This window comes from Megalobrama amblycephala, linkage group LG7 (genome assembly GCF_018812025.1).
Source record: "Megalobrama amblycephala isolate DHTTF-2021 linkage group LG7, ASM1881202v1, whole genome shotgun sequence".
Classification (NCBI taxonomy): Eukaryota; Metazoa; Chordata; class Actinopteri; order Cypriniformes; family Xenocyprididae; genus Megalobrama; species Megalobrama amblycephala.
In genome coordinates this window covers 36,583,667-36,599,337 of record NC_063050.1, presented here as the reverse complement: position 1 = coordinate 36,599,337, position 15,671 = coordinate 36,583,667, and the positions used below count along the sequence as shown (strand labels likewise).

General features: G+C 40.2%; 1 pseudogene; it reads right to left on the bottom strand.

The window, feature by feature from the left end:
- Positions 1–8,667: 8,667 nt before the first annotated feature.
- On the bottom strand, positions 8,668–11,891 carry LOC125271452 (annotated as a pseudogene).
- Between the last annotated feature and the right edge of the window lie 3,780 nt (positions 11,892–15,671).

Here is a 15,671-nt window from a genome sequence, read left to right as displayed (position 1 = left end):
TACGGTGACATAGGCCTAAACCGGTCATATTCTTAAAGTTAACACTCTGTGGAGTTCCTCCTACAATGCTCCAGCGCAGGTCAGTCTTTATGGCATAAGGCTCTTCATCGACACCAGTGATGACCTGTCGAGGTGCCAGTGCTCTGGAGCAATCATAGCCGATCAAAAGACCCACTCCACAATCCATCCATGCAGGCATTTCATCAGCAATCACTTCTAGATGTTTCCACTTTTTAGCTGTTTTACAGGTTGGGATGTGTGGGTGCTCAAAAGGAATAAAGTCCCTTGTATAAACGGGCAGCAGGCAGATAGAGCTGTCTGAAGAGAACCCTCTAACTCTAAGACCACCAACTCTTTGACTCTCCACGATGGAGTCTTTTCCCATCACATTGGAAAGCTTTAGTTTTACTGGTTTCATTGATGCCTGCAATCTTTCACACACTTCTTGTTTAACAAATGTGTTACTACTCTGAGTGTCTAATAAGGCATATACTCAGACTTCAGACTCTGAGTTAGACGAAGACAGCCATACTGACACAATCATGGATGTTATACCACCCTCTCCACCATTCACACAGCATGATAGAGAGGATACATTCTCTTCAGCCTGCAAAGCTGTCTGTGAAGGTGACTTGTCTCCTGGCTGATGAACTTCTTGCAATGGAGTTGGGTGACGCTTCTTGCATACATCACACACAGCTCTATTTCCACAGTCTTTGGAGCCATGTCCCCATCTCAAACATGCAAAGCACAATTTATTCTCCAGGACAAACTTTCTCTTTTCCTCCCAAGCTCTTTGCATTCAATTTTGACATTCATGGATAGAATGACCCTCATCACAGAACATGCATTTGAATGAATCTGTGCCAAACACCATCATAATCTTCGACTCTTTAATCTTGCTATTGATAAGATTACTGGATTTGGCCTTGTCGCATACTTCATCTAAATCCTTCACAGTGGTTGCCGACATGTTTACTCTTGGACGCTTTATTTCCTTAGATGGCTTCTCTTCAAAAGTCTTTAACGTATATAACGAAGACACATGATTGCATGCTATGCATGCCTCCTTTGAGACAAATGAAGCAAACTCACTAAAGCTTGGATACTCTTTGTCTTGGTCTAGCTGTTTTGTGACATAACGGTTCCACCTGTTCGTCACCCAGTTAGAAAGCTTGGCCAGTATCCTCTAATTATCCTCTAATTCTGCAAACCAAAAAATAAATGCAGAACATGTTCAAATAGGACACTATATTAACATAAACTATGACTATCTGCATGAAACCATTCAGAAATTTTTTGGCACAAATAGGTTAGGAGTAATTGTGTGCATATTTTAAAATGAAAAATATTGTTTGTAGATAGTTCAAATGCATTAGGCTACTTTTACAATAAATTCAAGATCTTTTACATGATTCCCTTAAATCTCTTTATTTAATTCCTTTTCCTTTTATCAAATAATGGATGAACATTTCATTGTTTTAGTTTAGCCCAATTTTACCATCACTTCACTGGTTGCTGGTTCATTTTAGAGTTGATTTTAAACTCCTCCACTAAATGTTTATATTATATATATATATATATATATATATATATATATATATATATATATATATATATATATATATATATATATATATATAGGGCCGGATTAACATAAGGGCTAGGTGGGGCTGAAGCCCCAGGGCCCGCGGGTAGAGGGGGCCCGTGATTGGCTGGAGGAAATGAGATTGACAAGTCATAGGTGGTTGATTTGTGTCTAATAAAATAACAAAATGATAAACAAAAGTGATAGTGGTGCTCAAAAAAGGAAAAATAAGCTTGAAAGGGAGAAAAGGGATGCTAATCTTACAGCAAAAATTCCAAAACTAACTAACTACTTCGGTTCACATAAAATATCCGCGCCAGTGGAAGACCCGCGTGCAGCGGCAGCTCAAAATTATCTTCACCCACCGACACCGTCGCCGATCTGCGTGCTTTACATGTTGAAGAAGGTGAGATAGCAGCTGCAGCAAGTTATTATTCTTATCGAGTCGAGTCGATTGATTTTATTGCCGTTTGAATTCAGAATGTCAATGTTTTTCTCTCATCATCATCACCCGCGTAAAAATCCCGAATTAACTTTCCTACTGTTTTTTGACGAACACCAATGTCGTGTGATTTGTCTCCACTATCTGCCTTTGAAGCACATTCTATCAGTTGCAGTTCTGGTGCCTCCATCCGTACAACTCGACTTCGACACATTCACATATCACATGTTAAAGCAGAACTAAGTAACTTTTTTACCTTCATAAATAGTTTTCTAAGTCCTTACGATGGTTAATTGACTTGTAGTGGTGTGTTTGAGGCGTGCACTAACCCCCTCTGGCACGTCTACACCAGAATACAGCACTTGCAACTTGAGCTGCACCGACCCGAAACAATCTCGCCTCGTGTTCACGTTCACGCGAGAGTGACAAAATGCTTTACAGTAATTCAAAAACAATGTATATTATGACTTTATAAGACAATTTCGAAAATTACCCACCTCCATCGAGTGTACTGTATTTGCAAATTACCCACCTCCTCTTTCTTGTACTGTATTTGCAAAACTACTGCGCTGGTGAGCGTTGTAGTCGTTGTAGTCCAGAGCTGCGCTTGGAGTATTTACGACCGTGTGATTCACTGAAGGAAACTGTAGGGGGAGCTTCGCAAATCTTACTGAGTTCTGCTTTAACACAGCGGTAGAGTTACTCATGGGACACTGCACTTATTCGCAATCACAAAAGTTCTTTATTTGCATGTGCTTTAAAACCCTGCCAGTTAAACATGTCATTCGTGTGCTGTTCTGAGATGCGCTTTTTCTGACCCCATACACCCGAAGCGTGCACACACAGCACCTGACTACTGGACTTCATCTTTCGCGTCTGATTGCGCTATAATACTGTCAAATACACAAAAGGTTTACATAAACACAGTTTGTTATGTCTGAAGTGAGTTGAGAAAATCGGACGCGTGCAGGTCTTAAAGTGACAGCATCCTAATAGTTAGCATGCGGACCCTTGTCCTTAAAGGGATAGTTCACCCAAAAATTAAAATCCTGTCATCACATACTCACTTTCAAGTTGTTTTAAACCTGAATGAGTTTCTTTCTTCTGTTGAACACAAAAGAAAATATTTTGAAGAATGTAGGTAACCTAACAGTTGCTGGTCCCCATTAATTTTCATAGTAGGAAAAAATATAATGTGGAAATCACTGGGGACCATCAACTGTTTGGTTACCCACATTCTTCAAAATAGTTTATTTTGTGTTAATCAGAGGAAAGAATTACTGTCTTGTGTCAGCAATTTTAAAATATGTTAAATATTTTATATGTTAAATATATTTTAAAATATGTTAAATAGCATGGAATATTTAGTGTGCTTGTGCTTATATAAAATGATTTGATAAAATTAAATTTGTAAAAATATAAAAATAATAACAATAAAAAATAAAATAAAAATCTTGTGGTACAAGACACTGTGGCATGGCAGTCATATGAAAGGGGGCCCTTGGTGTTGCTATAGCCCCAGGGCCCAACGTGTTCTTAATCCGGGCCTGTATGTTCCCCACCCAACGAACACCTGTTTCACCAGACTCGCGTTTGTTAGTCGTCCATGTCTTCAGCTTTTTAGATCTTGTTAAATTGTAGTGTTATGCCAAAACGTAGTAATGCTAAGTAATAGATGCCCTGAAAGTGACACGACTAAATTACCGCATAAACAACATAAGCTACCATAGCCTACTTCTGGGTTCATCCCAAAATGATAAATCAATCTTTACTCACCTTCAATGAGCCAAGTATCTTCTCATCATATAGTTGTCCGAATGGCGTTCTTTCTCCACAAAACGAGGAGTCGTGTTTGAATCGAGTTTTCATTTGGTTTCTCAGGGAGGTGCCCCTGTGTATTTTACGGGTGAGCCAGAGTAAACCGCTATCTCTCCTGAACGCGCTTTTAATAGGTTAGTAGGCTATATAGCCGTATTTGCAAATATTTTAATATTTATATAAACAAAGTATATTAATTATATACAGTATAGTATTTTCAGGAAATTAATTCAGAATTGCAAAAGATCAAACATTTGAATGCATTTGTTGAATCCTGTTAAACTAAAAGTTGAAGAATATTCTTTTACAAGTATTTGTCATGTGTCAGAATCATCAAATAAACTCTAGTCCATATACATCTAAGCAAACAAATTATTTGAATCCGTGTACAGAAAAACAGAAGAAAATATGAAACCGGTTTTTTTTCATTACAACGACACCTGAACCAAAAGGTAGTCTATCCCGGATTTGGGGACCCAGGCAAAATATTACAATGTGTGGCCCTATACAATTGCACATACCTGGATCATCCTTGAGGTTCCTTTCATCGCGGTCCCAGAGTTGTGTCCAATTTTTCTACATCTTTCATGCAACCTACATGTTATATACCCGAAATAGCAACAGTAGGCTAGCTAGATATGGTAAAAATTGGAAATCACACATGGAACTGTCTGAGCTGTGTGGTGGCTACATTTATTTTTATTTAGGCTATTTTAACTACAAATTTTAAATAAAAAAAAAAAAAAATTTAAAATTGAGTGCCTGTGTGGAAAGTGAATGCGCATGCGTTCTCTACTTGGGTCATTCACAGAAAAGAGTGAGCGCAAAACAATTAAAAAAAATATACATGTTGCTCAATATTTAGTTAGGCTATAGATTCAGATGAATGATATTTTCATTTGCTGCAAAAGGATACACAAGCACGTTCAACGCTGACACGCAGACAGGTTGTTGTGGTAACGAACACCACAGCAACCACTTGCATCAGTGCACATCAGTGCTGAACATGCATCTATATATAAAAAGCATTTTATAGGGGGCTTTTGCAAAGACTATAGAATAACACAAGACGCGTCACTCGTATTATTATGAATGGGAGAAAGTGCAACCAAAGAGCTTAGTGTATATTCTTTGGTGCAACGCGCAATATGGCAGGAATAATGCTGTAAACAAACCAGCATGGCAGACTGTACAGGAGCTTATGCTCATTTACAATCATTTTATCGCCAAAGGTGCTTACTCCTTGCTTATTTTAGGGAAACGGAGAAGGAAAAATGGGCGCATAAGGCAAGAGAAAGGTGTTATAACTTTTATTTTACGTTATTTAACCATGTACCTGCATAAACACCACATCTGTAGGGGCTGCCATTGTTGTTTCGTGGGCTATGTGACGTCAGTGCACGGAACTTGGAGTACATCGATCTAGTACGAATTCACGGGTGGGAAGTCATGGGTTTGACTACCGTTCCAGTGCATTTTCACGGGTAGAAGGTTGGAAAAACACGGCATCAGTCCCGCCTTCTAAATAAGAGCCAATCACCGATTGGTAAAGTCATTGCGTCACTGCAGCGGCCGTGAGAAGCTCCGGTTTCTATAGAAACAGTCAGATGCATGCCTCCGAGACGCGCATTTAGGACTGTGCATGCGCATTAGGCTTGATCCAGCCAGAAAAATACAAGTTTTTTGACATGGATTTGAGCATTTAGAAACAATTTATGAGACAGTTGCTTGTCAGATTTCATTGGTGATTTCAAATATGAAATGTAATTGAAAGCTTTGCAAACAGCTTTAGAGAATTTGATGTTTCCTCATTCAAAGAGAATGGAGCCTTTAGCAGATTGGATGCCCGAGAGGTGTTTGGAGAGGCGTTTCAAAGATGGCCCGCCGAGTGAATGTAACGGTAAGGAGAGTCCACTGGAGGCGAGTGTAGCGAGAACCCAAGTGCAGTTTATTGATGTGAATAATCCATAACAAAAACATTGGCTTGGCAGGCTTGGCTTGGCTTGGCTTGGCTTGGCTTGGCTTGGCTTGGCTTGGCTTGGCTTGGCTTGGCTTGGCTTGGCTTGGCTTGGCTTGGCTTGGCTTGGCTTGGCTTGGCTTGGCTTGGCTTGGCTTGGCTTGGCTTGGCTTGGCTTGGCTTGGCTTGGCTTGGCTTGGCTTGGCTTGGCTTGGCTTGGCTTGGCTTGGCTTGGCTTGGCTTGGCTTGGCTTGGCTTGGCTTGGCTTGGCTTGGCTTGGCTTGGCTTGGCTTGGCTTGGCTTGGCTTGGCTTGGCTTGGCTTGGCTTGGCTTGGCTTGGCTTGGCTTGGCTTGGCTTGGCTTGGCTTGGCTTGGCTTGGCTTGGCTTGGCTTGGCTTGGCTTGGCTTGGCTTGGCTTGGCTTGGCTTGGCTTGGCTTGGCTTGGCTTGGCTTGGCTTGGCTTGGCTTGGCTTGGCTTGGCTTGGCTTGGCTTGGCTTGGCTTGGCTTGGCTTGGCTTGGCTTGGCTTGGCTTGGCTTGGCTTGGCTTGGCTTGGCTTGGCTTGGCTTGGCTTGGCTTGGCTTGGCTTGGCTTGGCTTGGCTTGGCTTGGCTTGGCTTGGCTTGGCTTGGCTTGGCTTGGCTTGGCTTGGCTTGGCTTGGCTTGGCTTGGCTTGGCTTGGCTTGGCTTGGCTTGGCTTGGCTTGGCTTGGCTTGGCTTGGCTTGGCTTGGCTTGGCTTGGCTTGGCTTGGCTTGGCTTGGCTTGGCTTGGCTTGGCTTGGCTTGGCTTGGCTTGGCTTGGCTTGGCTTGGCTTGGCTTGGCTTGGCTTGGCTTGGCTTGGCTTGGCTTGGCTTGGCTTGGCTTGGCTTGGCTTGGCTTGGCTTGGCTTGGCTTGGCTTGGCTTGGCTTGGCTTGGCTTGGCTTGGCTTGGCTTGGCTTGGCTTGGCTTGGCTTGGCTTGGCTTGGCTTGGCTTGGCTTGGCTTGGCTTGGCTTGGCTTGGCTTGGCTTGGCTTGGCTTGGCTTGGCTTGGCTTGGCTTGGCTTGGCTTGGCTTGGCTTGGCTTGGCTTGGCTTGGCTTGGCTTGGCTTGGCTTGGCTTGGCTTGGCTTGGCTTGGCTTGGCTTGGCTTGGCTTGGCTTGGCTTGGCTTGGCTTGGCTTGGCTTGGCTTGGCTTGGCTTGGCTTGGCTTGGCTTGGCTTGGCTTGGCTTGGCTTGGCTTGGCTTGGCTTGGCTTGGCTTGGCTTGGCTTGGCTTGGCTTGGCTTGGCTTGGCTTGGCTTGGCTTGGCTTGGCTTGGCTTGGCTTGGCTTGGCTTGGCTTGGCTTGGCTTGGCTTGGCTTGGCTTGGCTTGGCTTGGCTTGGCTTGGCTTGGCTTGGCTAACACTCACCAATAGCAGGTTACATAAAACAACGCTAGACAAGAGTACAATGGCACATGAGGGCTATTTATACAGGGAGACTAATGACAAAACAAGGAACACCTGTGAACAATGAAGACAGAGGACCAATGGGAAGACAGAACTGAAATCACATGACAATGACAACCAATCAGAACATGACACATGAGACAGGGGAAGCACATGACATGAACACATGAGGGCAATGGAATCGCATGATACAACACATGGCAAAACAAACAAAGCATAACTATGAAAACAAACCATAAACTGTGAACATGAAACAAAACCAAAACAAGACATGACATGACATTACAGTGAAATGACTTGTCTTAAAGGGACTTTGGCTTTTGGGCACCCAAGGCGGTTAATGGTAAGTCAGAGAAGAGCCTGAGAAGAAAAAAAAACTTTCTAGTGCTTGAACATCAGAAAAGGAAAGGTAAAGGATAGAAAGGAAAAAGGCTGGAAAAGAAGAAAAGAAGATACATCTAGCATAGGAGAGTCAGAGAATGAAGGAAGAGAACAGAGAAAAGTAGGAGAGGAGTCACTGAATATAGTAGTTAGATTTGAGAGTGAAGGAGGTGTTAAGAAGATTGATCTGATTAAGCTGACAAATATAAGAGGACAGGTTGGGGAAGTAAAATATGCAAGACTATTAGGATATGGGAATCTACAAATAGGATGTAATACTGAAGTGCAAATAGACAAAGCAAAGAAAATGGCAAACATTGGGAAAGTCAAAATCGTTAAGGTAGTGAGAGTTGGTGGGAAAAGAAGCAATGGTAGTAAAGGAGTGATTTATGGGGTTCCTCTAAATGTTAGGCTAAAGGATCTAGAAGAGCACGTGATGTCATTCAGGTTTAAAATGGGGAGCTAATTTTACAGCCTTGAAATATATTTATACTCATTTATGCTGAGCACCTGTGTATGTATATATATATATATATATATATATATATATATATATATATATATATATATATATACACACAGTGTATATATAATATATATATATTAGGCCTATTTGTTTATTTTTGTTTCTTGTTGGCACTATGGTTACCATTATCTTCTATTATAAAAACAAACTGAAACAAATACAAAATTGTTTATTGCATATTAGATACATTTTAATACATACACTTGCATGCACTTGGAAAAAAGCTAGTGATGGGCTAAATAACAGTGAATACATAGAAAAAATAGTATAATACATAAGCAACATGAATAAACCATTCAGATACAAGAAAATACATAGCATTTATAGAAACAAAAATATGTTCCATGTAATAAATCAATGTAAAAAAAAAGAAAAAAAGGGCATCATATCTTGATTACACTCATTTTTAAAAAAATGTCTGACGTTACTGTTTCCAGGTCCAAAAGCTCTATCAGATGCCAGAAGCAAACAACAATGGTGCTATAAACACTCAGTGTGTTATTGTATGCCTTAGTTACAACAATGCCCCGTTTCGTGGCGTTAATTGCATACCTTAGCACTTAGCCAAGTGTTGCATGATTTAACATGTTTCTAGCGTGTTTGGTACGTACGTATATGGCATATTTAAATGTGTTTCTGGGAGTGAATTACACTGTAAAGCATGCCATTTCCTGTTGTCAGCAGGTTGCACTATGACTAACTGAAAAGTGAAATGTAGACATCTTAAGGCCAGGACTCTTATCAAACATGTGACATTTGGGGCAGTTCGGACATTGTATGCCAGAGTTACAACAACTTCCTTTTTTACGGCGAAACATCAAACTTTGTCAGGCCGCCACGGACACGCCCAATAGCGAAAACTCTAGATCAGTGATCTCAAACTCAATTTCTGGTGCGCCACAGCTCTGCACAGTTTAGCTCCAATCAGCTCCAACTCACACGTGCTTGGAAGTTTCTATTAATCCTGAAGACCTTGATTAGCTGGATCAGGTGTGTTTGATTAGGGTTGGAGCAAAACTGTGCAGAGCTGTGGCCCTCCAGGAATTGAGTTTGAGACCACTGCTCTAGATCTTTGCAATTTAACGTCGCAAAGGCCTTTAGATTAGACTGAGCAAATACGATGGTTATCTGATAAAATCTCTGGGAGGAGATTGTTAAGTACAACATCTGGAGATGGCAAAAATTTTGCAGAGAAAATTTAAAATATCTCACTTCCTGTTGGGTTTTTAGATTTTGCTCCCAGGGACTTTTTTGTAGGTATTGGAATGTTACACGTGTCGACCGAATTTCATACTTCTAAATGTAGAGTGAAGGGCACTTAATTGAAATTTTGTAGGTGGTGCTATTGAGTCATTTTGCCACAACCAATTCTGAAACTCATATCAGATGTAAATTTTCACCGCTTCTGACACGTGTTCAAAGTTTCATGAGTTTTCAAGCATGTTTAGGCCCTCAAAAATGTGATTCATTTCAGAGAAGAAGAATAACAGACTGAGCAATTCCAATAGGGTCCTCAAACCAAAATTCTTCCGGAAAGAATTCGTACAAAATGGAATCCCTACAAAATGTGCTCGGGCCCTAAAATTCTAGATTAGGATCATAAAACAGGAGTCTTAAATCTATTTAACACACACATAAAAAAATTAAGTAAAAATAGATTCCATCATGCCTCAAAGATGTTTTTTTTTTTTTTTTTTTTTTAGCAAAACATTGACAATGCATCCTCAACCTGCTTGTTTGCCAGCTTCATTTTGATATCGGACCAACTTTCTGGAGTACAAAAAAAAAAAGCAAAAAACCCTAACTTACACTTGCACTGAATTTAAATATGACTGAGATATGTTCTTGACAGGTTTCATGGGATTCAATATAATTTCTCTGCAATGCAAAAGCAATTAGCCATACTCATCACTCTTCCAGAAGTGTCTCAGGTTTCTCGTATTCAAATAATTTAAAGTCTGTTTTATAAAGATTGTACAATTTTCTCCTGTCAGCTATGGATATGTTTGCAAACCAGTCTCTCTCCCAGTCTACTGATGTCCTATCCTTAAGCCCTGGGGGAAAGTGAATATATTTTTCCAGCCCAAGAATCTTCAACAAATGCTCTGTATCCTCATCAAGAGTTTCCAGCTTCCCAACAAAATCATAGTCAATTTGGCACGGATGGCAGAGTCTGTACATCTGCTGCCAGTGTTCATTGAATGGATTCTCCTTCTCAGTCTGTGGATCTAACAGGTACTGAATAAAATGAGTAAAGGACAGTCTGATACCTGCAGCGAAGGCCTCTTGAGCGGAGTCGGGGGGGGGTTGAAATATTAGCATAACGCTGAAGCATTGTGGAGCCATACGTTCTGTAGAAATACTCATCTGGCTTAGCAAATTTGTTCCGGAAAGCAGAAATAAGTCGTACAAAAGGGTCCCGTACAAAAAGGAACTTTGTGTAATTCTTTACTTTCTGATGCATTAAAGGATGTGAGAAATTACCAAAGAGCCTCCAAAACTCGTGCGATAACGCTGGTGGTACATCAAGAGGATCCAGATATGGAGCTCCATTTGGTGCCTTCAGGTTCTGGCTGAAGCACAATCATGACTCGTTTCCAGTTGGTACATGCTACCTTCGGTACAAAACAGTAAATAACACCATTACGATCATCCACAATGAGATGGTCCAGTGCTTTGTTTGGAATCTGGTCAAATGTGATTAATTTCTCTTTAAAATTCAGGCTGCTATTGGCCGAGCAAAGCTCTCTTATAACTAGGGCTGCACGATTAATCGCATGCTATTCTCACGCGCATTTCGTCAGTAAAGCCGGTTCCCTGATTACCGCTAAATCACCATCACCTGCTTTCAAATGAAGCGGCATTTAATAGACGGAGCCGTAGGTCACTGAAAAGCCACGCAATATCGCGTTCATATCGCAGATGAATCGCCTGCGATAATGAACGCGATATTGCGTGGCTTGTCCGTGAACTACGGCTCCGTCTATTAAAAGGCGCTCCGTTTAAAAACAGGTGATGGCGATTTAGCGGTAATCAGGGAACCGGCTTTACTGACGAAATGCGCGTGAGAATAGCATGCGATTAATCGTGCAGCCCTACTTATAACACGTCTAAGATGTGCTTGATGCAGTTTGAGGTGTGTGAGATCTTGTGATGAAGCTGTGTGTAGGGAAAAAGTCCCATCTCTCATCTCATCCCAGCAAATGATTATGAAGAATATGACAAATACTGATCCCACAAGAAAGAAACACTGGAGCTGCCTCTGCATTCCCATTTTCACTGGACACCAGATTCTCAAAAGAGACTGAATGCTAAATATTATTGTCTCTGGAATGAATCAAATTGGGAATTCTGGAGAAAAACACAAAAAGGACAGTTGAATTCTGAATTTACAATCTACCACAAAATATTCTCATCACTATATATAAACTCACACACAATGTGAAAGGAGCATAAAAGTTGATATTTCCGTCAGACAACATTCTTTTTAAAAAAGATTTTATCCATGAGACGGTCAGTCTAGTTTAAAACATTCTTCATGTTCATCAAACTGTTTAGCAACAAGCAAACTTTTTAAGATTTGAGCCAGACTGTGAATGCAACATAGGCTTTATAATATAATACACAGAATTCATGCAGCACTTTAAATTGTTCATAATTAAGGACTAGCCTTTATAATTAAGCATGTAGGAGTGATTTGTAAAAACAAATATATAAATAAATAAAATAAAAAACAGGAAATGTTTTAGTAGGGGAGCTAACATTTGACAAAAAAAAAAAAAAAAAAAAAAAAAAAGACATGCATGTTAAAAATCCGGCATGTTAATTTTCTGTATATTTGCGTCTGGCATTCGCCTAAACGTAAAATAGTTATGAAATGCCATGAGATAATGCGCTACTAGCCTATCTATTCAAAGTGAAGATTCGGCGTAACTATTTACTTTGGCTATCAGTAACACATTACCATGTTCCCAGGGCCAGATTAACATAAGGGCTAGGTGGGGCTGAAGCCCCAGGGCCCGCGGGTAGAGGGGGCCCGTGATTGGCTGGAGGAAATGAGATTGACAAGTCATAGGTGGTTGATTTGTGTCTAATAAAATAACTAGAAAAAATGATTGGAAAATGTGCCTGACTGATAAATCACCATCCAATCAAAATTGCTTTACAATTCGCGCCATGACATCGGGAAACGCCTCTTTGCGTTATGCTATCGCATGTAACGTTAGACCATGATGTAGACTAGAAAATGGGAAATTGGCCTTTATTGCTTGTTCAGCCTCGCTGGTGTTCAAAATGATAAAAAAAGTGATAGTGGTGCTCAAAAAAGGAAAAATAAGCTTGAAAGGGAGAAAAGTGATGCTAATCTTACAGCAAAAATTCCAAAACTAACTAACTACTTCGGTTCACATAAAATATCCGCGCCAGTGGAAGACCCGCGTTGCAGCGGCAGCTCAAAATTATCTTCACCCACCGACACCGTCGCCGATCTGCGTGCTTTACATGTTGAAGAAGGTGAGATAGCAGCTGCAACAAGTTATTATTCTTATCGAGTCGAGTCGATTGATTTTATTGCCGTTTGAATTCAGAATGTCAATGTTTTTCTCTCATCATCATCACCCGCGTAAAAATCCCGAATTAACTTTCCTACTGTTTTATGACGAACACCAATGTCGTGTGATTTGTCTCCACTATCTGCCTTTGAAGCACATTCTGTCAGTTGCAGTTCTGGTGCCTCCATCCGTACAACTCGACCTCGACACATTCACATATCACATGTTAAAGCAGAACTAAGTAACTTTTTTTACCTTCATAAATAGTTTTCTAAGTCCTTACGATGGTTAATTGACTTGTAGTGGTGTGTTTGAGGCGTGCACTAACCCCCTCTGGCACGTCTACACCAGAATACAGCACTTGCAACTTGAGCTGCACCGACCCGAAACAATCTCGCCTCATGTTCACGTTCACGCGAGAGTGACAAAATGCTTTACGGTAATTCAAAAACAATGTATATTATGACTTTATAAGACAATTTCGAAAATTACCCACCTCCATCGAGTGTACTGTATTTGCAAATTACTCACCTCCTCTTTCTTGTACTGTATTTGCAAAACTACTGCGCTGGTGAGCGTTGTAGTCGTTGTAGTCCAGAGCTGCGCTTGGAGTATTTACGACCGTGTGATTCACCTGAAGGAAACTGTAGGGGGAGCTTCGCAAATCTTACTGAGTTCTGCTTTAACACAGCGGTAGAGTTACTCATGGGACACTGCACTTATTCGCAATCACAAAAGTTCTTTATTTGCATGTGCTTTAAAGCCCTGCCAGTTAAACATGTCATTCGTGTGCTGTTCTGAGATGCGCTTTTTCTGACCCCATACACCCGAAGCGTGCACACACAGCACCTGACTACTGGACTTCATCTTTCGCGTCTGATTGCGCTATAATACTGTCAAATACACAAAAGGTTTACATAAACACAGTTTGTTATGTCTGAAGTGAGTTGAGAAAATCGGACGCGTGCAGGTCTTAAAGTGACAGCATCCTAATAGTTAGCATGCGGACCCTTGTCCTTAAAGGGATAGTTCACCCAAAAATTAAAATCCTGTCATCACATACTCACTTTCAAGTTGTTTTAAACCTGAATGAGTTTCTTTCTTCTGTTGAACACAAAAGAAAATATTTTGAAGAATGTAGGTAACCTAACAGTTGCTGGTCCCCATTAATTTTCATAGTAGGAAAAAAATATAATGTGGAAATCACTGGGGACCATCAACTGTTTGGTTACCCACATTCTTCAAAATAGTTTATTTTGTGTTAATCAGAGGAAAGAATTACTTGTATCAGCAATGTATGCAATACAATTATTAAAATATGTTAAATATTTTATATGTTAAATATATTTTAAAATATGTTAAATAGCATGGAATATTTAGTGTGCTTGTGCTTATATAAAATGATTTGATAAAATTAAATTTGTAAAAATATAAAAATAATAACAATAAAAAATTTAAAAAAATCTTGTGGTACAAGACACTGTGGCATGGCAATCATATGAAAGGGGGCCCTTGGTGTTGCTATAGCCCCAGGGCCCAACGTGTTCTTAATCCGGGCCTGTATGTTCCCCACCCAACGAACACCTGTTTCACCAGACTCGCGTTTGTTAGTCGTCCATGTCTTCAGCTTTTTAGATCTTGTTAAATTGTAGTGTTATGCCAAAACGTAGTAATGCTAAGTAATAGATGCCCTGAAAGTGACACGACTAAATTACCGCATAAACAACATAAGATACCATAGCCTACTTCTGGGTTCATCCCAAAATGATAAATCAATCTTTACTCACCTTCAATGAGCCAAGTATCTTCTCATCATATAGTTGTCCGAATGGCGTTCTTTCTCCACAAAACGAGGAGTCGTGTTTGAATCGAGTTTTCATTTGGTTTCTCAGGGAGGTGCCCCTGTGTATTTTACGGGTGAGCCAGAGTAAACCGCTATCTCTCCTGAACGCGCTTTTAATAGGTTAGTAGGCTATATAGCCGTATTTGCAAATATTTTAATATTTATATAAACAAAGTGTATTATTTATATACAGTATAGTATTTTCAGGAAATTAATTCAGAATTGCAAAAGATCAAACATTTGAATGCATTTGTTGAATCCTGTTAAACTAAAAGTTGAAGAATATTCTTTTACAAGTATTCAAGTCACGTGTCAGAATCATCAAATAAACTCTAGTCCATATACATCTAAGCAAACAAATTATCTGAATCCGTGTACAGAAAAACAGAAGAAAATATGAAACCGGTTTTTTTCATTACAACGACACCTGAACCAAAAGGTAGTCTATCTCGGATTTGGGGACCCAGGCAAAATATTACAATGTGGGGCCCTATACAATTGCACATACCTGGATCATCCTTGAGGTTCCTTTCATCGCGGTCCCAGAGTTGTGTCCAATTTTTCTACATCTTTCATGCAGCCTACATGTTATATACCCGAAATAGCAACAGTAGGCTAGCTAGATATGGTAAAAATTGGAAATCACACATGGAACTGTCTGAGCTGTGTGGTGGCTACATTTATTTTTATTTAGGCTATTTTAACTACAAATTAAAAAAAAAAAAAAAAAAAAAAAAAAAATAATAAATTGAGTGCCTGTGTGGAAAGTGAATGCGCATGCGTTCTCTACTTGGGTCATTCACAGAAAAGAGTGAGCGCAAAACAATAAAAAAAATATACATGTTGCTCAATATTTAGTTAGGCTATAGATTCAGATGAATGATATTTTCATTTGCTTCAAAAGGATACACAAGCACGGCTGCTGCAAAAGGACACACAAGCACGTTCAACGCTGACACGCAGACGGTTGTCGTGGTAACGAACACCACAGCAACCGCTTGCATCAGTGCACATCAGTGCTGAGCATGCATCTATATATAAAAAGCATTTTATAGGGGGCTTTTGCAAAGACTATAGAATAACACAAGACGCGTCACTCGTATTATTATGAATGGGAGAAAGTGCAACCAAAGAGCTTAGT